Source organism: Mustela lutreola, chromosome 7, assembly GCF_030435805.1.
Source record: "Mustela lutreola isolate mMusLut2 chromosome 7, mMusLut2.pri, whole genome shotgun sequence".
Classification (NCBI taxonomy): Eukaryota; Metazoa; Chordata; class Mammalia; order Carnivora; family Mustelidae; genus Mustela; species Mustela lutreola.
The window spans coordinates 92,109,856-92,133,149 of record NC_081296.1 but is presented as its reverse complement, the minus strand read 5'-3'; the positions used below and the strand labels follow the sequence as shown (position 1 = coordinate 92,133,149).

Sequence of the window (23,294 nt, the reverse complement as noted above, 5' to 3'; positions counted from 1 at the left end):
AAGCCACTGCCTTCGGCTCAGGTCATGATCTCAGGGTCCTGGGATCGAGCCCCACATCGGGCTCTCTGCTCAGCAGGGAGCCTGCTTCTCCCTCTCTCTCTGCCTGCCTCTCTGCCTCCTTGTGATCACTCTCTCTGTCAAATAAAAAATAAATAAATAAAACTTAAAAAAATAAGTATATGTGTAAAAAATCAATCAGGGGACTCAAAAAAATAAAAGGATATGAAGTGTGACACCATATACCCAAAACACGGGGAGGAGTAAAGAATGAGTTCAAGCTTAAGCAATCATCAACTTAATGCTGACTGCTGTACAGAAGATCTTATATACTAACTGAAGGGTAACCACAGATCAAAAATCAGTAGTAGAGATGCGAAAAAATAAAGAGAAAGTAATCCAAGTATATTGCTAAAGAAAGCCAACTAATCATGAAATATCAAGAGAAGGAAGGAATGGAGAAGAAATACAAAAACAACTATAAAACAAGAAATAACATGGCAATAAATGCATACTTATCAATAATAATTACCTTGAATATAAATAGACTAAATGCTCCAATCAAAAGACATAGGGTGATGAACTGGATAAAAAACAAGACCCATCTGTACACTGTCTACAAGAGATTTATTTCAGACCTAAATACACATGCAGATTGAAGTGACCAGATGGAGAAGCATTTTTCATGCAAACAGAAGTAAAAAGAAAGCTGGGGTAATGATACTTATATTTGACAAAACAGACTTTAAAACTAAGATGGGAAATAATCTAAATATACAATAATCACAAATTTAAAAAGAAAGTATGGCATATCCATGTACTAGAATATTATATGATCAGAAAAAATTATGTTATGAAAGAATATGCAATAATATAAGCACTCTAGTATATCACATGCTTTGTTTAAAAAGATAGTTATAAAATATTTAAATCCCATTATTTAAAATTGTATTATTTAAAATGTACATATGTATTTTATACATATGTAAATTCTTGTCTGTATCTTATATGTTTTCTAAATTTTTATAATAAATAATTTATGTAAGAAAAAAATCAATAAAATTATTATTCACTTAAGTGAATACAGAGGCTTAAGTATTAAAGTATTAAGTATTAAAAACACTTGAACATTATTGAGAATTGTAAGGAAACAATTGCCATTAGTAGATTACTTGTTCTTCTGTAGTGACTTCTCTGCCATGCTTCATACTATTTCACAATTTGGTCCTGAACTTTATCAAAACCCATGAAGATATACGATCTTCGAAACAGCTATGAGGGATATTGCTTTTGTGAACTGATGATTAGCACTCTGGGGACAAAGTGTTCACTTTCTTTCTTTCTTTCTTCCTTTCTTTTTTTAAAGATTTTATTTATTTAATTGAGTAAGAAAGAGTATGAGCAGGAGGGAGAAACAGACTCCCTGCTGAGTAGGGAGACTGATGTAGAACTTGATCCCAGGATCCTGAGATTATGACCTGAGTCACACAGGTGCCCCAATGTGTCCTCTTTCTTATCTTAGATCTTACTGCTGGGCTTAACAGTGCTGTGCTCCTGCCAGTGTTCATTCATTGACTGAACCAATCCTGTGCTCCTGCCAGTGTTCATTCATTGACTGAACCAATGTTAAATGAATTTTAAACTCCTGAAGTCCTCTCTAATTGATGACAGCACCCTACAGAATTTGCTGTGAGATGTATATAAACTGTAACCTGCCAAAATGAGACCCCAAAGTTGATTTGGGAGATATAATTAAGGACAACTGCCTTCACTTTTTAGCTCTGAATTAGGTTTAAAAAAATATATAGGTTTAGCTCTGAATTAGGTTTAAAATAAAGTGTTGATCCCAGAGGGGAGGAGTCAAGATGGCAGAGAAGTAGCAGGCTGAGACTGCTTCAGCTAGCCGGAGATCAGCTAGATAGCTTATCTAAAGATTGCAAACACCTGAAAATCCATCGGCAGATCGAAGAGAAGAAGAACAGCAATTCTGGAAACAGAAAAACAACCACTTTCTGAAAGGTAGGACCGGCGGAGAAGTGAATCCAAAGCGACGGGAAGATAGACCCCGGGGGGAGGGGCCGGCTCCCGGCAAGCAGCGGAGCAACCGTGCACAAAATCAGGACTTTTAAAAGTCTGTTCCGCTGAGGGACATCGCTCCAGAGGCTAAACCGGGGCGAAGCCCACGCGGGGTCAGCGTGGCCTCAGGTCCCGCAGGGTCACAGAAGGATCGGGGGTGTCTGAGTGTCGCAGAGCTTGCGGGTATTGGAACGGGAAAGCCGGCTACAGAGACAGAGCCGACAGTAAGCTCGCAGCTCCGTGTTACCTTGAACCGGTCCCAGGCTCGGTGAGCTCGGAGCGCGGCCGGAGGTCAGGCAGACGGGAGTAACTGGGCGCTGTTCTCTGAGGGCGCACTGAGGAGTGGGGCCCTGGGCTCTCGGCTCCTCCGGGCCGGAGACCAGGAGGCCGCCATTTGTATTCCCGTCCTCCGGAACTCTACGGAAAGCGCTCAGGTAACAAAAGCTCCTGAAAGCAAACCCGAGCGGATTACTCACCCCGGCCCCGGGTAAGGGCGGTGTAATTCCGCCTGGGGCAAAGACACTTGAGAATCACTACACCAGGCCCCTCCCCCAGAAGATCAACAAGAAATCCAGCCGAGACCAAGTTCACCTACCAAGGAGTGCGGTTTCAATACCAAGGAGAGCAGCAGAATTCCAGAGGAGGAGAAAGCCAAACACGGAACTCATGGCTTTTTTCCTGTGATTTTTTTTAGTCTTGCAGTTAATTTAATTTTTTCTTTTTCATTTTTTTTTTTTTCTCGCCTTCGGGTAAAATTTTTTTTCTTAATTGTTACCTTTTTCTTTTTTAACGATTTTTTATCTAATATATATATAATCTAATATATATATTTTTTCTTTTTTACATTTTTCTTAGGTGTTTTCTTTTTTTAAAAATTCTTTTCTTTTCTTTTCTTTTTTTTTTTTCTTTTCTTTTTGTTTTTTTTTTTTCTTTCTTCCTTTTTGAACCTCTTTTTATCCCCTTTCTCCCCACTCACGATTTTAGATCTCTTCTAATTTGGTTAAAGCATATTTTCCTGGGGTTGTTGCCACCCTTTTAGTATTTTACTTGCCCCTTCATTTACTCTTATCTGGACAAAATGACAAGACATAAAAATTCAACACAAAAAAAAGAACAAGAGGCAGTACCGAAGGCTAGGGACCTAATCAATACAGACATCGGTAATATGTCAGATCTAGAGTTCAGAATGACAATTCTCAAGGTTCTAGCCGGGCTCGAAAAAGGCATGGAAGATATTAGAGAAACCCTCTCGAGAGATATAAAAGCCCTTTCTGGAGAAATAAAAGAACTAAAATCTAACCAAGGTGAAATCAAAAAAGCTATTAATGAGGTGCAATCAAAAATGGAGGCTCTAACTGCTAGGATAAATGAGGCAGAAGAAAGAATTAGTGATATAGAAGACCAAATGACAGAGAATAAAGAAGCTGAGCAAAAGAGGGACAAACAGCTACTGGACCACGAGGGGAGAATTCGAGAGATAAGTGACACCATAAGACGAAACAACATTAGAATAATTGGGATTCCAGAAGAAGAAGAAAGAGAGAGGGGAGCAGAAGGTATACTGGAGAGAATTATTGGGGAGAATTTCCCCAATGTGGCAAAGGGAACGAGCATCAAAATTCAGGAGGTTCAGAGAACGCCCCTCAAAATCAATAAGAATAGGCCCACACCCCGTCACCTAATAGTAAAATTTACAAGTCTCAATGACAAAGAGAAAATCCTGAAAGCAGCCCGGGAAAAGAAGTCTGTAACATACAATGGTAAAAATATTAGATTGGCAGCTGACTTATCCACAGAGACCTGGCAGGCCAGAAAGAGCTGGCATGATATTTTCAGAGCACTAAACGAGAAAAACATGCAGCCAAGAATACTATATCCAGCTAGGCTATCATTGAAAATAGAAGGAGAGATTAAAAGCTTCCAGGACAAACAACAACTGAAAGAATTTGCAAATACCAAACCAGCTCTACAGGAAATATTGAAAGGGGTCCTCTAAGCAAAGAGAGAGCCTACAAGTGGTAGATCAGAAAGGAACAGAGACCATATACAGTAACAGTCACCTTACAGGCAATACAATGGCACTAAATTCATATCTCTCAATACTTACCCTGAATGTGAATGGGCTAAATGCCCCTGTCAAAAGACACAGGGTATCAGAATGGATTAAAAAACAAAACCCATCTATATGTTGCCTCCAAGAAACACATTTTAAGCCCGAAGACACCTCCAGATTTAAAGTGAGGGGGTGGAAAAGAATTTACCATGCTAATGGACATCAGAAGAAAGCAGGAGTGGCAATCCTTATATCAGATCAATTAGATTTTAAGCCAAAGACTATAATAAGAGATGAGGAAGGACACTATATCATACTCAAAGGGTCTGTCCAACAAGAAGATTTAACAATTTTAAATATCTATGCCCCCAATGTGGGAGCAGCCAACTATATAAACCAATTAATAACAAAATCAAAGAAACACATCAACAATAATACAATAATAGTAGGGGACTTTAACACTCCCCTCACTGAAATAGACAGGTCATCCAAGCAAAAGATCAGCAAGGAAATAAAGGCCTTAAACGACACACTGGACCAGATGGACATCACAGATATATTCAGAGCATTTCATCCCAAAGCAACAGAATACACATTCTTCTCTAGTGCACATGGAACATTCTCCAGAATAGATCACATCCTCGGTCCTAAATCAGGACTCAACCGGTATCAAAAGATTGGGATCATTCCCTGCATATTTTCAGACCACAATGCTCTAAAGCTAGAACTCAACCACAAAAGGAAGTTTGGAAAGAACCCAAATACATGGAGACTAAACAGTATCCTTCTAAAGAATGAATGGGTCAACCGGGAAATTAAAGAAGAATTGAAAAAAATCATGGAAACAAATGATAATGAAAATACAACGGTTCAAAATCTGTGGGACACAACAAAGGCAGTCCTGAGAGGAAAATATATAGCGGTACAAGCCTTTCTCAAGAAACAAGAAAGGTCTCAGGTACACAACCTAACCCTACACCTAAAGGAGCTGGAGAAAGAACAAGAAAGAAACCCTAAGCCCAGCAGGAGAAGAGAAATCATAAAGATCAGAGCAGAAATCAATGAAATAGAAACCAAAAAAACAATAGAACAAATCAACGAAACTAGGAGCTGGTTCTTTGAAAGAATTAATAAAATTGATAAAACCCTGGCCCGACTTATCAAAAAGAAAAGAGAAAGGACCCAAATAAATAAAATCATGAATGAAAGAGGAGAGATCACAACTAACACCAAAGAAATACAAACTATTATAAGAACATACTATGAGCAACTCTATGGCAATAAATTTGACAATCTGGAAGAAATGGATGCATTCCTAGAAACATATAAACTACCACAACTGAACCAGGAAGAAATAGAAAGCCTGAACAGACCCATAACCAGTAAGGAGATTGAAACAGTCATTAAAAATCTCCAAACAAACAAAAGCCCAGGGCCAGACGGCTTCCCGGGGGAATTCTACCAAACATTTAAAGAAGAACTAATTCCTATTCTCCTGAAACTGTTCCAAAAAATAGAAATGGAAGGAAAACTTCCAAACTCATTTTATGAAGCCAGCATCACCTTGATCCCAAAACCAGACAAGGATCCCACCAAAAAAGAGAGCTATAGACCGATATCCTTGATGAACACAGATGCGAAAATACTCAACAAAATACTAGCCAATAGGATTCAACAGTACATTAAAAAGATTATTCACCACGACCAAGTGGGATTTATTCCAGGGCTGCAAGGTTGGTTCAACATCCGCAAATCAGTCAATGTGATACAACACATCAATAAAAGAAAGAACAAGAACCATATGATACTCTCAATAGATGCTGAAAAAGCATTTGACAAAGTACAACATCCCTTCCTGATCAAAACTCTTCAAAGTGTAGGGATAGAGGGCACATACCTCAATATCATCAAAGCCATCTATGAAAAACCCACCGCAAATATCATTCTCAATGGAGAAAAACTGAAAGCTTTTCCGCTAAGGTCAGGAACACGGCAGGGATGTCCATTATCACCACTGCTATTCAACATCGTACTAGAGGTCCTAGCCTCAGCAATCAGACAACAAAAGGAAATTAAAGGCATCCAAATCGGCAAAGAAGAAGTCAAATTATCACTCTTCGCAGATGATATGATACTATATGTGGAAAACCCAAAAGACTCCACTCCAAAACTGCTAGAACTTATACAGGAATTCAGTAAAGTGTCAGGATATAAAATCAATGCACAGAAATCAGTTGCATTTCTCTACACCAACAGCAAGACAGAAGAAAGAGATATTAAGGAGTCAATCCCATTTACAATTGCATCCAAAACCATAAGATACCTAGGAATAAACCTAACCAAAGAGACACAGAATCTATACTCAGAAAACTATAAAGTACTCATGAAAGAAATTGAGGAAGACACAAAGAAATGGAAAAATGTTCCATGCTCCTGGATTGGAAAAATAAATATTGTGAAAATGTCTATGCTACCTAAAGCAATCTACACATTTAATGCAATTCCTATCAAAGTACCATCCATCTTTTTCAAAGAAATGGAACAAATAATGCTAAAATTTATATGGAACCAGAAAAGACCTCGAATAGCCAAAGGGATATTGAAAAAGAAAGCCAACGTTGGTGGCATCAGAATTCCGGACTTCAGGCTCTATTACAAAGCTGTCATCATCAAGACAGCATGGTACTGGCACAAAAACAGACACATAGATCAATGGAACAGAATAGAGAGCCCAGAAATAGACCCTCAAATCTATGGTCAACTAATCTTCGACAAAGCAGGAAAGAATGTCCAATGGAAAAAAGACAGCCTTTTCAATAAATGGTGCTGGGAAAATTGGACAGCCACATGCAGAAAAATGAAATTGGACCATTCCCTTACACCACACACAAAAATAGACTCAAAATGGATGAAGGACCTCAATGTACGAAAGGAATCCATCAAAATCCTTGAGGAGAACACGGGCAGCAACCTCTTCGACCTCTGCCGCAGCAACATCTTCCTAGGAACAACGCAAAAGGCAAGGGAAGCAAGGGAAAAAATGAACTACTGGGATTTCATCAAGATCAAAAGCTTTTGCACAGCAAAGGAAACAGTTAACAAAATCAAAAGACAACTGACAGAATGGGAGAAGATATTTGCAAACGACATATCAGATAAAGGACTAGTGTCCAGAATCTATAAAGAACTTAGCAAACTCAACACCCAAAGAACAAATAATCCAATCAAGAAATGGGCAGAGGACATGAACAGACATTTCTGCAAAGAAGACATCCAGATGGCCAACAGACACATGAAAAAGTGCTCCATATCACTCGGCATCAGGGAAATACAAATCAAAACCACAATGCGATATCACCTCACACCAGTCAGAATGGCTAAAATCAACAAGTCAGGAAATGACAGATGCTGGCGAGGATGCGGAGAAAGGGGAACCCTCCTACACTGTTGGTGGGAATGCAAGCTGGTGCAGCCACTCTGGAAAACAGCATGGAGGTTCCTCAAAATGTTGAAAATAGAACTGCTCTATGACCCAGCAATTGCACTATTGGGTATTTACCCTAAAGATACAAATGTAGTGATCCAAAGGGGCACATGCACCCGAATGTTTATAGCAGCAATGTCCACAATAGCCAAACTATGGAAAGAACCTAGATGTCCATCAACAGATGAATGGATCAAGAAGATGTGGTATATATACACAATGGAATACTATGCAGCCATCAAAAGAAATGAAATCTTGCCATTTGCAACAACATGGATGGAACTAGAGCGTATCATGCTTAGCGAAATAAGTCAAGCAGAGAAAGACAACTATCATATGATCTCCCTGATATGAGGAAGTGGTGATGCAACATGGAGGCTTAAGTGGGTAGAAGAAGAATAAATGAAACAAGATGGGATTGGGAGGGAGACAAACCATAAGTGACTCTTAATCTCACAAAACAAACTGAGGGTTGCCGGGGGGAGGGGGTTTGGGAGAAGGGGTTGGGATTATGGACATTGGGGAGGGCATGTGATTTGGTGAGTGCTGTGAAGTGTGTAAACCTGGTGATTCACAGACCTGTACCCCTGGGGATAAAAATATATGTTTATAAAAAATAAAAAAATTTAAAAAAAAAAAGTGTTGATCCCAGAATGGAATGTGTGTAAAGAGTTCATATTTCTATTAGCTTATTTGGTATTTTATAACAAGATTTTAATAGGTCTTCCATTTTTATCTCATTTGCTGTGATCCAATGTGACTACAATAGGTTGGACAAACTGTAAAACTCCTAAAAGAAAGGCGCATGCAGAACAATTATCATGATGTCTAAGTGACATCCCTCTTGCCTAGCCCATTGTCTAATTGTATTTCAGCTGCAGACATATTTTCTAAAATTTATTTTTCATCCACGGGAAATGCACAGGAGCCCTTATCTTCTGGCATGCTTTTGCCCTATCACTTTAGTGATTTGAATCACCCACCCAAGTTCAAGGAAAGTACCACAAACATAACAAGTCCTTACCCAAGTCCAGTGTATTTTGTTCACCTAGTTTACTGCCTTACCATCTGCCCTTCACTTCTGAAGGACTTGCAATAAAGCAGGAGCCAAAGTAAAAGCAGATACCCCACTGCTATCTATTTAACTTTCATTAAGTGAGTTGGTGCAGTGCTCAGGCGCTTTCTCAAAACCAGCCCATCATCTAAGAGTATTTACATAAGACTCTTTGCATTATATTCCGACCTCTGCAACATTAGTATTAACTACTGACATCTGCCAAGTCTGACTGGTAAGTGCTTTACAGTATCAATTCATCCCAAGCAAAAAGCATTTCTGAGTGCTGCAGTGCTCTTGTTAATGCCAATAAGAAGTATCAAGGCTCATATGACACCTAGCAGAAATTAGTACCCACATTCAAAGAAAAGTCTTTGTTATTTCCCAGAGTATTATGTGGACTTTATTGAGATGACTGCATCTGACACCTGCTGTAATATAAAATGCAGCTATAATTAGCCAACTGATGCTCACTGCAGTTTAGGTCGAATCCCTTCTGTGGGAATTATGCTTTAAAATATTCAGAACTCCAAGTGGCTCTCATTACATTTAATTTTAACTTAGAATTAGGTGGTCTAGAAAAAAAATTTAGGATTGTAATAGCCCCCTGCTGAATGCCACACAGCAACGTGAAAACCCATAGGGTTTTCCCCCCCTCTAAAAAAAAAAAAAAAAATGAGAACAGCAGACTACACTAGAGCCTTCAATTGAAGTCTGGCTTTGCTTAATTGTACTTTTTGCACTCATCAGTCTCTCCTCTTCAGAGCAAGCTACAAAAATTGCGTGAATAGCCAAAGAAAAGTTTCCCACAGTCACTGGCCACAGAAAAACACTATTGTCCTTCCTCACAGTTTGATGGACAACATTTCTATAAATGGGTAGCCAGGCTGTCAATGGTACCCTTGCTGAAAAGGCAAAAGAAGAGAACAGATTCTGCCAATATCTGACAAAGCATGTTAACACATAATCAGGCATTCACTAGTCCGGCAGCTGCCCCTGGGACCTTCATCACACAGGTGCCTTTAAGCCATTTCCTATTCACAGATAAAGGAACCAAGCAGGAGATACCTGGGAAAGGAGCAGTCTATTATGGCTTGCCAAATGTCCATCTTCCAGGCTGTGTGTATAAAAGTAGAAAGAAGAAAAAGGAAACTGTGCCTTCAATTGAAAAACTGTAAAATAGCAGAACATTTACAAAACCCATCATTTAAGCTGTGCTGTTTTCCCCCCTTTCTTTTCTCTTTATTATTATTATTATTATTTTTTTTTTTTTAGGAGGAGTGGATGTGTTTGTTTGTTTGTTTGTTTGTATGGCATAGAGCACTCATGTCTAATAGCAAAGGTCTGTTTTCTTCAGTGGTTTGTCAAATGCATTTGTCCAAACGTCCCTTCACATGCAAGCTGAAATACTTACCTGGTCTAATTGAGTAACAGAGAATTTACTTTGTCACCTTAAGTGATTTTTTTTTTTCTACACACACACACACACACACACACTCTCTCCATTTTAAGATCTGTGACCAGTGATGCCAAAGTGGTAATGGGGTAGATGATCGTCCAGTAAAGCACAAACTCTGGACTATCTCTTGATGAACCACCAAAATAAATATTCAGGAAATTGATTACCATTGTTCATTTCTTTATAACTGCTTAGATTGAGAACATTAGTATCCCACTGCTCTTATCTACCCAGTTAGAGAGAGTATCAGATCTTAATACTCCATTAAGCCAAAGGCCTCATCAGTCTACATATAGGGCATTTTCAAATTAAAATTTAATAAGACAATTTCAGATTAAAATTTCATAATCAGCACCTTAAGGCTGTTAAATATGAATTTCTATTTTATTTCTTCATTTTCATTTTATTTATTATCATACTCTCAGATCTCCTATACTCAGTGTATGGTACAGATATGGGAAAGAACCAGGAGTACAATTTTGGGAAGTGATTAAATCCTCAGGGACCTTAGATTGACTAAATGTGGTCCTTGCGATACAGTTTGAAGATCAGACACACTCTTAACTATATTTTCCTCTGAAAGGCAAGGTACGGTAAAGCTACTGGGGAGCCACAAAGTCAACGTAGTGATATAAACCAAATGCCATGAATTAAACTACTACTTTTTCAGCTAACTTCTTGAGTGCTACTTATTTTATATAGCTTCCTCATCAAATAGGAGTGCACTGCTTACCACAAAGTTTTGTGAGTAGTCACCCATGAAAGTTGCTGAGTTTGGTGAAGGAAGAGAGAACATCGGCTAACTGGAACAAACCAATCAAGGATCAGAAACACTTTTGAAATATAACCTTGCATTCTCTGATCTAAAATGTTTTTTTTCCTTATTTCTTCTTTTTACTTATTTCTAGAATAAAATAATATTATGAGGTAGAGTTTAGTTAATAAATCATTAAGTTACAATTTATTAATTTTATAATTTTTACAAATATATGAAGATAGAAAATTTTCCTTAAATTTCAATTCAATAATATTTAGTGTTTGCTTATATATAATCACTGACATTACTATCATACCTATTACGTGCTAGGCACTTTATATGTTTCATTATTAATGACAACTATGAGATAGATACAATTATTGTTGCTATTTTATTTATTAAAATTTTTTTATGGATTCCTGGGTGGTTCAGTCAGTTAAGCGTCTGCCTTTGGCTCAGGTCATGATCTTGGGGTCCCAGGATTGAGTCCCACATCGGGGTCCTGGCTCAGCAGGGAGCCTGCTTCTCTCTCTGCCTGCCTCTCCCCCTGCTTATGCTCTCTCTCTCTGACAAATAAATAAATAAAATCTTTTTAAAAAATTTCTTTTAAATTAAACTCTACCTACACATGGGGCTTGAACTCACAGCCTAAAATCAAGAATAGCATGGTCTACCAACTAAGCCACCTAGGTATCCCTATCATTGCCATTTTGTTGTTGAGGAAATTGAGGTTCTAGAAGGTAGAGTAGTTTAACCTTCTCTACTTCTCTATCAAATTGCAGACTTTGGATATGTCTCCTTCCAAAGACCATGCTTTCCCTATGAAACCATGGTTCATGTTTTAATAGGACAAAATGAATTTTTATTTTTTCATGATTTGAAAACAAAATATGGTAATAAGTGTGGGTTTCTTAACTACTGTAACATAAATTAAATCAACCTCTTACCTCAATGAAGGATAACCAAAACTTTTTTGAATAATTGAATTTGAGTTTATTTTTCTTAACTATTTCTAGAGAAAGTATTTCCATCAGTGACCAAACTTATACCTGAAAATTTTAACCAAAGACTACTTTTATCTCAAAGGCATGGTCTATCTCACCAACCAAACTGAAACTCCTTAAGGTCAAAAAGGAACCAAGTCTTCAGCTTTCTCAAAAAATTTTTTGTAACAAAACATAACCTCTTAGGAGTTTCTTCTCTAGGTGTGCTCTAAAAATTCCTATAACTTAAAACACTCTTTTATTCTGGCTTTGGTTGAATCCACAGTTTCTTACTATTTCCCATCAGGTCAAATATAAATGTTTTAGCTTGGTGTTCAAGTTCACAAAAAACTAACCCTAATGTGCCACTTCAACTTTTAATTTTATGCTTTACTCCAGCTGAGCAAATCTCATCTCTGCTTCTTCCCTGCTCATTCTCATTTCTGACTTCCTAGTTGCTATGTTTCTCTTCTTTCTATCAACCTAAACCTAATATTTCATGTCCATCTAATGGTAGGTATTCTTTCTTCAAGGAAATTTTAACTCACTCAACACTGGTCTTTTACTTAATTTCATCTGCCCTTTTGATTTTATTATGTGGCTTATCACCATTCACTGGAATGATATGATAGTCTGTCTCATCCTCCAGTTGTTTCATGGAGCTAAGATTTATGTTTCCCGCCAAATTATAGGCCCCCCGGGGGAAAAGGAAGACCATGAGTCCATAAACAAATGAGAGAAGAATAAAACAGTTCACTCTAATGTTCCATATAACATTCTCTTATATTTAATCCTTGAAGAAAGTTATCATCCATTGATATTCTTCTAGTTCTGCAGCTAGAAAAGGAAGCAACACTCAAATCTCACTTGAACAGAGAATGAGTTAAAACAATTGCCATTTTTAATCTTTTTTAGGTAGATGCGGAACTCAGTAGTGCACAAAATATTTCTGGCTTTTCTCCTTCTGAGAACATGAGGGGATTATCATTCTTGACCCCATTTGAAGTAAGCATGGCCGTATCCGTGGCGTTAGTCAATAAATGTGATCAGAAGTAACACATACCACTTTTAGGGAGAAGCTTTAATATTTTGTGCTGTTTTCCATTTTACTTTTTCCTTCCTGCAGTAATTGTGAAAGAGTGGACCTCCTTCCTCAGCCTGGGTCTCTAAATGAGGATAATGTACAGCAGAGTGTAGTATAGCCTATGCTCCCTGATATAAGAACTTTCTTAGGTCAGTATGGGATTCAGAATGCCAAGATACAAGAAGACTGAAAAACAGAATGACTAAATTAAAAGACTTTAATATAGAATCTGTAAATATATAGGATTAGGCGTTTCATTTTTTAATGTGGTAGGTGAAGAATCAAGCTCAAAAGATCCTTTGAACATCTTACTAAGTTGTTTATAATCTCTTTTCTTTCTCTTCTTTGACATCCATTGTACTTTCAATCTCTGAACATTATTTTGAAATTTTGAAATTTTATACTGACCATAGACTCCACTAAAAGTCTTAACCATCACAAAATTTAGTGTTAGATTTCTTTAAACTTTATATATGTAATATTTCTGATTGAATGTTAAAATATCATTTGTGTCCTTGTAGCTATAGCTATAAGATGATATGCATATTTTGGGCAATATTTTGCTATTGGTATCATCCATGCAGTCAAAATAAGAAATCACGGATCTAGCTTTATTCAACTACATAAAAGTTTCTTTAACCTAGTTATGTCACAAATATACACTTTTAAAATTTTATTTATTGTTGGCGGGTGGCTCAGATGGTCAAGCGTCTGCCTTAGGCTCAGACTGTGATCTCCAGGGCCTAGGATCAAGCCCCACATTGGGCTCCCAGCTCAGCAGGGAGACTGTTTTTCCCTCTCGCTCTCTCGCTCTGCCCTTCCCCCTGCTTGTCCTCTGTGTGTGTGTGTGTGTGTGTCTAATAAATAAATAAACTTTAAAAAAATTATTTATTGTTTTCTTATATTTGTTTTAAAAAGGAATATACAGCTAAAGCTGTATATATCAAATATGAAATATGAGAACCTACTGAGTATGCTTGTTTTGTTTTTACTTTTATTCTTTTTTATATACTAATATGCTGACAGATGCATTCCCCTATGACTACATTCTTCACCACACATAAGTACTATATAGTTATGAATAATGAAATTTAAAAAGCACAATGAAAGAATAGCACAACTGTTTTTTTATTTCTCACTCTTGAGGACTCATTGCAATATTCCTGCTCCATATTAAGTTTGAGAGCTTCTGAGAAGTATTCTTAGAATTCAGATCTTTTGGAAAGAATAATGATTCAATTAGAGTTTTTTTAATCATGATGATTACTTTATGATAATGATCTTATATGGCTAAGATGTTGCACTTACATCGCACTTAGATGCAGCATTTCATTTTAGCAAATTCCAAGAATCATCCATGACTTTATTATTGTACCTGATTTTTACAAGTTCTTTATCCAAGAACCTCTTCATTCTCAATTGAAATGGGGATGCTATTTGATAAAGTGCAGTGCTAACCAATACCAGCTGAAAAACATGACAAAATGAAGAATATCAGAACCATTTGAAAGCAAACCAGAAATTCCCATTTGTAGTCTTAAAAATCCTCCTTGTAATCAGTTCAGAAACCAGTCTTTCGGAGGTGTCTCAGAATTCCCTTTAAGTTTCATTGGAGAAATCTAGACTTTAGTAATACCTACGATATAAGGCAGTATTAGTTTCCTCCCTCAATAAAGGCAGGGAACCAAGGCTATACCACCATCACCATTTCTAGTAACAGCCTGCTAACTAAAAACTGAAACTAACCAAATTCCTGACAATTTCATTCACTGGAGTGGCAAGACACAGATGGAAACAGTACTTAAAATGAATTATTAGAGTGATCAAAGAAAAAAGTTTATTTTGTAAAAAGATTAACCATTTTTTTCTTTTGCCATGCCCACTTAAGGTGTTCAACTTACCTTTGCTCTTTCAACCAATATCTACTGAACCCTGACTATGTTAGGGAAATGAAGCCCATGGCATTGCATAGAAATAGAAGGCAGGTTAGGATATATGTCATAGGAGCAGCACAGACAATGCTGGCCCCTTGAGAAACCTTCTAGATACAGGGGCCAGGGAAGCTTAGTGTGAGAGGTGAGTCTTAAAAAATAGGTGAGATTTAAAAAAGGGAGGGGGTGAGATTTTAGTTGGTATAGGTGAGAATAAAACAGATAAAAGTGAATGAAGAGGACAATACAAGTCACAAGGAAATGAGTATACTGTAGAAACTGCAGAGCACTTGAGCAAAAGGGAAGTATGAAAACGGGATAGTTATAGTCAGCAGGGTCAGAATTTTAGTTGTTGATGATGGTGATGGGTTTCAGTGGGGGGAGCGGTGTTTTAATGTAGCGAAGTTGTCCTCCTTTGAGGGAGTTGAATCACTTTCAGAGAGGAAGAAAAAAAGGAATGGTATGAAGAGTCTAGCCCTGAAAATAAAAAACACCTCTTCCTTTTGAGAGGGGAAACCATCCTACTTTACTAAGAAAGAACATCCAAGGTCATAATATCTAATGCACACTTCCTTTCTTTCCTTCTCCTCTTCTTAAGGAGCCTGTTTTCAGTCTCTAAACCTATCGTTTCATCAACACATACATTCATAACATTTACTGAGCACCTACTATGTGCCAGAAATAAACACAAGAGCCTGCCACATGGTTGATACTCAAAGTTTGCTGCTTTAAAGTAGAGAAAAGGCAAAATGAAAGAGCACTAGGTATCTATAAATTTCTCAGTAAAGTAGGATGGATATTATCTGGTGAGAATGGGAAGCGTAAGCAGTGAATTAGATGTGTGTGCAGAAAGATCTGAAGCACCTGCTGAGGGAAGTGTGCTGGGGAATAAATGGGAGATCAATATCAAGATTGTGAAGAAGCAATGAGAACCCAGTTGGAGTAGGCTAGATTGATTTTCCATTGGGCCAGAGGAACAGATATGACTTTCTCCAAGAATACTATTTGAACAAAATTCTCTACAGAACAGGATAAGGATGAGTGAAACATATAGGGGTAGGCTGGTGACTAAAGGTCAGGGTTGGCACGACGAAAAGAAAGGGGTTTAATAATTGCAAAATGGAGTTTCTCACTTCCCTAAAAGCAAACCTTCTCTCCTCCAAATAATGTGGTGTTACATGACACTCCTCTCATATTCTTAAACCATAAAAAATGAATTAGAATTATATTCTAAACATCACATTCTAACACGACTTCTGAAATAGTTGTATGATTAGTAAACCTGTTTTAGAATTGTTTTATTTATATCAAGCAGTCCACAGAAGTCCACAGAAGTGTATTCTTATGATAAACTCCTGTCCTAATTTTCATAAAACTATACAAATATTAAATGCAAGATGTTATAAAATTGACATTAAATAAATAACATTTGCTTTTCCATTGTGAGATTTTGTATGTGGAAAGTCCCATATTATAAGCCTTATAAATTATTTTTAAAAAAATAAATGGGAGATCTTTTCAGATGACATTAAATTTATACAAATTAAAGAATAGCCTCTACCAATTTAGCTATTACCATGTTCATTTGTGATGCTCATTAGCTAGTCAGAATTTATATATCCCATATATCTGCATATCTGGAATGACCATAAGAAAATATGGCACAACAGCATTAGTTTATTCAAAAGTGATATGATTGACTACATCACAATTCTAAAACTCTATGGCAGATTTAGTATCTTTCATTTTAAACGAATCTTCTGACACTTGGATTTTCCTCAGTTTAGATGGGTTCCTAGTCTTAGATGAAAAGAAGCTGACTGACTTGTTATTCTCAATTCTTCTCTTTCAGAACTCAGGTAAAGTCAAAATAAGCTAGTATGTAGCAGTCAGGAAAATACCATGCTACAGGATAAGAACTCAAAAGCTCTTCAGCATATACAGAGTATCTTTTCCTTTGGGAACCCTAAAATTCTCAGGATAGGGCTAGGTGCACACTAGACACTCAAATACTTGTGTGACTAGACTCCATACAACCCAAGGATGGATCTGTATCTGGCCTGTTCACAGCAGAATCTCCATTGTCTACCAAAGCATCAGTCACAAAACTGGTATTAAGGAGGAAAGAAGCTGGGAGGCACCAAAATAGTTCAATCGCAAGTAATAACATTCTCCTAGGCAGTATCTTGAAAGGGTCAGGCACTGAACAAAACATCTGCATTTTAACAACTGTCTTCTTTTTTTTTTTTTTTTTTTTTTTTTTTTTTTTTTAAATTTTTTTTTTTTTTTAGATTTTTATTTATTTATTTGACAGAGAGAGATTACAAGTAGACAAAGAGGCAGGCAGAGAGAGAGAGAGAGAGAGAGAGAGGGAAGCAGGCTCCCCGCTGAGCAGAGAGCCCGATATGGGACTCGATCCCAGGACCCTGAGATCATGACCTGAGCCGAAGGCAGCGGCTTAACCCACTGAGCCACCCAGGCGCCCCAACAACTGTCTTCTTAATAATAGCACATGTTATTAAACACCAAAGGACTTTTGAAACTACTCTTGTTAAAAAAATTTAGAAAATTGCATTCAAATTATAGATAATCTACATATGAAATCACTAGCAGTTAATTGTTGCTTAATAAGCATACATTTGTTCTTGTAAATTTGGTATTTTCTCTGTCCATGACTTAACTAAATCACCTTTTAGAGGAAGTTGTAGGTTTTAAATGTCAATAGTTTTATCTTTCTTTCTTTTTTTTTTTTTAAAGGGAGATATTGCTGCTGCCTCGGTAAAAAGCAGGAGGCAAAATAAGCTTAAAGGGTTTTGTTTATTATTATCACAGTAATAGTTCAAACCAATAACAAAAAAGATAAAACAGTTTATTATCCTTAGGGAGATTTTCCAAGTGTTTTGGAACCCCATTTGTATTGACAAAAATAAATTAGACGAAATTGGTCGAAAAGAGAGCTCTCCATATGAAGAGTTCAAAAGATGAATTATATTACTCTTCAGTTATTGATAATAACAATAATTTAGCTTACTACTTCAGTTTATAGTTTACAACATGCTTTCACATACTCTATCTCAATTGATTTGAACAACTTGTAAGTTAAGTCATGCAGCTAATACCAAACCATTGATTTTTTTTTTCCTATTTCCTTGATTTTTAAAGCAATTCATTCATTGTAGAAAATTATAGAAAAAAATGTCAGGAAAGTATACAGAAAAAGATCACTCTAAGCCAATCATGGTTAATATTCTGGTGAATTTCCTTTCAGTCTTTTTTCTGTGCATTATTCCAATATTTGAGTTAACAATCTTTACAATTTATTATCCTACGTTTTTCTTCTGACATTATAAGCATGTTCCCGTTTTGTTTGAGTTTTTAAGTATCATCTGAATAAATTCACAAGATACTTCTAGTTTTTATTTTTATTATTTTTTTAAGATTTTATTTATTTATTTGACAGAGAGAGAGATCACATATAGGAAGAGAGACAGGCAGAGAAAGAGAGAGAGGGAAGCAGGGTTCCTGCTGAGCAGAGAGCCCGATGCAGGGCTTGATTCCAGGACCCTAAGATCATGACCTGAGCTGAAGGCAGAGGCTTAACCCACTGAGCCACCCAGGCGCCTGGATACTTCTAGTTTTTAAACACGTATAAATAGAAAGGTATTAAAAAAAAAGAAAGAAAGAAAGAAAGAAAGAAAGGTATTTTGGATATTCTTATGCTCAAAACTCTGTGTTTTGGGGCACCTGGGTGGCTCAGTGTGTTAAGCCTCTGCCTTTGGCTCCGGTCATGGTCCCAGGGTCCTGGGATCAAGCCCCACATCGGGCCCTCTGCTCAGCAGGGAGTCTGCTTCCTCCTCTCTCTCTCTGTCTGCTTCTTTGTAATCTTTTTCTGTCAAATAAATAAATAAATAAAATCTTTAAAAAACAACAACAAAAAACTTTGTGTTTTAGAATAATTTCTTAGAATAAATGACAAGATTACATTTACCAAATACTAGAAGCAGGGAAAGGATCAGAAGGAATTTGATTTTATGTAGTCAATGTTATTGCCTTTGAGGACAATATTATTTTTATAATCCTTAAAAACCTATAAAAAGTTTTACTTGCATCTCCCTTAAATAAGACAGAAACCCTCAAATCAGTTTTTGTTTTCTCTTCTCGTTATGTTCTCTAGTGAATAAAGAAAACAGTTAGTTGCTATCTTAGTATAATAACATATTTTTAAAATATCAATTTTAAATTATTCTCTTTCCAAAAAGATAAAGAAGTTAAAATAATGATCACTAACTTTACTGAGAACTCACTATGTGCATGTGTGCTAGCATTTTACATGTATTAATTTAATAAAGATAATTACTCAATTGAGAAAAGAAATGAGTATTCACTTCAACAACTAGGTTTAGTGAGCCAATTTATCAACACAGGAAGTAGGTATAGGCTTCCCTTAAATAAATGTAGAATATAAGAAAGACTGCTGTTAGTCAACCAGGAGATACACCAAGAGAAACTTTATGATCTTGAGGGATATTATAGAATCTCCAATTAGGGAACATCAAAAATGGAAAAAGAAAACAATTGGGAGAAGGAATGAATGACATGTGCACTTTTAATTTCTGAAATTAAGGGCTGAAAAAAGAAGGGGTAAAAATGCGAATATCAGTGAGAATCAAAGAACAGAACATAGTCAAATGATGAGAAAAGTGATAAAAAAAAAGTAGGTTTATTGTTTGTGCTACGACTGTACTGTGAATTTTCTATATTATCTAATTTCATCCAACTGTATGAAGTCAGTGGGATTATCCCCACACAATCCAAGCAAGAAATTGATCAGCAAATGCTTAACAGAATATAGAAATCTGGGTTAGAAATATTAAATGAATTAAATATTAAATGAATACACTTAATATTTTCAAAGAGATAAAAGAAGAAATCAACAAATAAAAATAGGTGATGAGACACACAAATAACCTAATAGTTAAGAAACCTAATAGTTAAGAAAAATAACCAAACAGCTCAGAAATAAAAACTGTATTTTATATTTTAAAAACTCAGAGAATGAGCTAAATGGCAGAGAAAATGCAGATGAAAAGTAAATTAATGAGTAGTAAGATGTAAATGAGGAAAGCTCCCAGCACAAAGATAAAAGAAAAATGTAATATATATATATGAGAAATGACACTAGATTACATATTTTCAGGAGGGAAAGTAGAAAGAACGGTAGGTGGGCAATGTTTAAAATAAAATAACAATTTGGCATAATTCTTTTTAAGAGACCCATGTGTACAGATTTCAAATATTTATCAAGGGACATCTGGGTGGCTCAGTTTAAGTGTATGCCTTTGCCTGAGGTCGTGATCTTAGGGTTCTGGGATCAAGTCCTGCATTGAGCCCCTTGCGGGGAACCTGCTTCTCCCTCTGCCTGCCCCTCCCCTTGCTTGTGCTCTCTCTCGTTCTCTGAGGAAATAAAATCTTTATAAAAAATAAAATAAAATAGTTATCAAATGCTGGTCAAAAGTAAGCTTAAAAAACTTATATCTAAGTTCATGGTGAAACTTGTGGAAAGTAAAATATATTGTCAAGCTTCCAAAGAGAAAATACTTAACACTGGAAAAAATGAGGAAACGTTGTCATTATATTTCTCATCAGTAAAATCAATAATAGGAAAAAAACAAAACCCAGAAAAATACTTTCAAGATACTGAGAAAAAAAAACATCTTTGAACCTAGAAACCTTTGGCAAGTCAAATTATCACTCAAGTAGAATGACAAAATAAAGATTTTTCAGACACATGAGAATACAGAAAGTTTAACACCCACACATCTTCCCTTTAAAAGGTTTGGAGAAGGAGACTTGTAACTGTAGTTCTTGAAACAAACAGAACCACTCGTTAAGGGGTATGAAATCAGTCAGAGAGTGAACTTTTAAGAACAGTAGAAAATGAGAGGCCGTGCCATTGTCAGGGACATCTGGGCATCATCTGTGCTTTGTCCAACACCTACTCCCTACATGTAAACGTAGCCTTGCTGGTACTAATGGCTTAGCACAAATATGGCTTTCTCATCTGAAGGGTATTACCTGTGCCGAGTGTCACAACCACTGCATGACCCATGAGGGAATCAAAAGGCCTAATAAAAGCAGTGACAGACCTCTACGTCTGACCAAAATGGAGTAATTAGGTGCAGATTTATTCTTCCACTTAAAAATCTAGGGGAAAAAATAGCTAAAACAAACAAACAAACAAAAAAAACAAAACTGGTTTTAGATATTGGATAATAGGAAGTATAGGCCCGTGATCCTGGAGAGAAAGGAAACGAACAAGTTGAGTCCAATAATTGTACCAATTTACTGTATACAGACAGTTTCCAGGCTGCCGGTCCGGGAGGTAGAATGCAAATAAAGTCTGGTTGTCTCACTGGGTTGAGGAGATAGCAAACAGAGTTTGAGGAGTCATGGCAGTGAGAGTCGGTGGAACAGAGTACTAAAGAAAAGGAAGTTCTGCAAAGAGAGTTCTGGAGATCTGCAGAGGGGTCTCCTTGTGTCTTTGGTTGAGTATTGATTCAGGTATATGTGAGAGGAAAGTAATCAAGACTGGAAATTAATAGGCAAAACAGTTCCCACTGTTCACTGAGGGAAAGGGATAAGTATATTTTGTTTTCACCAACAAGAGTGAAACGCTCTCGCAATATAAGAACATTAACTAGAACACTCAGAATGGGTATCACCTTCATTGTGGGGCTAATTTAGCCCTGCCCTAAGGCTACTGTACGGGCCAAGACAAAGCTTAAAACCAAGCCTCAAAAGATCTAACCGATTACATGTAACTTAACTGTGTATCAAAATGAAATCCTATTTAAACAAATGCTTCAAAATCCATAAAGCAACAATGTAAAATCTATGTCTGGCAATCAAAAAAATCAGGAAAATATGACCAACAACCATAAGAAAATAAATCAGTAGAAACAGATACAGAAATAAGAGATGATGTAAATAACAAAGATATTTAAAATAATTAATATAAATATACTCTGTATGTTCAAGAACATATGAGCAAACATGACCATGATGAGAAGAGATATCAAAGATATAAAAACAATTCAAATGAAACCTGTAGAGAAATACAATATAAAAAACGAAAGTACACTGAATGGGATTTAAAACAAATGAAACACTTCAGAAGATAATACCAGTGAACTTGAAGACAGCAACAGAAATTATCCAAAATACAGCACCAAGAGAAAAAGGCTAGAAAAGAAATGAATAGACTTCTGGGATAATAACAGGTGGACTAACAGATATATAACTGGAGTTCCAAAAGGAAAATAGAGACAGGAGGTGATAGAAAAAAATATTTGAAAAAAATATATATTTGAGGAATAAAAGTTTAAAATTTCTAAAATTGATAAAAACTATAAACCCACAGATCCAGTAGAAATAAAAATAAAGAAAACTATATCAAGGCACAATATTAACAAAATTGCTGAAAACCAGCTGCAAAAAGAAAAATGTTAAAAGCAGCCAAAGGAAAAAAGGAACATATACATCAGACTTCTCAATAAGTGATGCAAACCAAAAAAATAATGGAGACACATTTTTAAAGTACTGAAAGAAAAAAAAAACTCATTTCTTTGTCCAGCAAATATATGAAAAATTGAAAACAAAATAATTTTGTTGGATAGAAGAGAAGAAAAACTGAAGAGAAGTCATTACCAACAGATCTTCACTCAGGAAAAGTTAAAAGAAGCTTTTCAAGCAAGTGGAAATGATACGAGATGAACATCTGGATCCACACAAAGGAATGAAGAGCAGCAGAAGATGGATATGGGGGTTAATATAAAATATATATTTTTTGTGTTCTTTAAAGGATAAATGACAGTGCAAGGTTTAAGAATAATTTTTGTGGTAGCATAACATGTAGATTTTTCTGACTATTCTTCTCTTTTTATTTTTCCATATTAACTTTAAAATGAACTTTCCAGATCCAGAAAAAAAATATTTTTGATATTTTATTGGAATTGTATGAACTTTATACATTCATATGAAAAGAACTGTCAGCCTCATGATACTTAGTTCTTAGCCAAGAATATAGATCTTTTAATTTTTTCAAGTCTACTTGTCTACTTTGTGTTTCTCAGAAGCATTTTGCAGTTTTCTTCATATAGATTTTGTACATTTATCGAGAAACTTAAATCTTAAATATTAAGAACTACTGACTTGTGAAAATGAATTAGAAATGAAGACTGTTTCTGAAGTTAAATTACAGGTCAAAGGGGAAAAGTGGAACTGAATTTGTAAAGCTTGATTTACATGATTTTCAAGGAAAAACATTTTTAATATAAGGTAAGCATTTATAAAAATAAATAAGATGATTAATTAATAAATTAATCAGAACAAAGGGAAATGGTTACAGATGTTTAAG

General features: G+C 36.1%; 1 long non-coding RNA gene across 5 annotated transcripts in view; it reads right to left on the bottom strand.

Annotated features, from left to right (window-relative positions):
- Window positions 1-23,294, bottom strand: part of LOC131836478 (uncharacterized) — a 134,701-nt gene that overhangs the window by 105,088 nt on the left and 6,319 nt on the right. For all 5 annotated transcript variants that reach the window (XR_009355630.1, XR_009355631.1, XR_009355633.1 and 2 more), the window contains 3 exons: window positions 14,256-14,414; window positions 10,857-11,027; window positions 9,733-9,781 (listed from right to left, as the gene is read on the bottom strand). This is a non-coding gene — a long non-coding RNA (uncharacterized LOC131836478). The remainder of the gene's footprint in view (window positions 1-9,732; window positions 9,782-10,856; window positions 11,028-14,255; window positions 14,415-23,294) is intronic.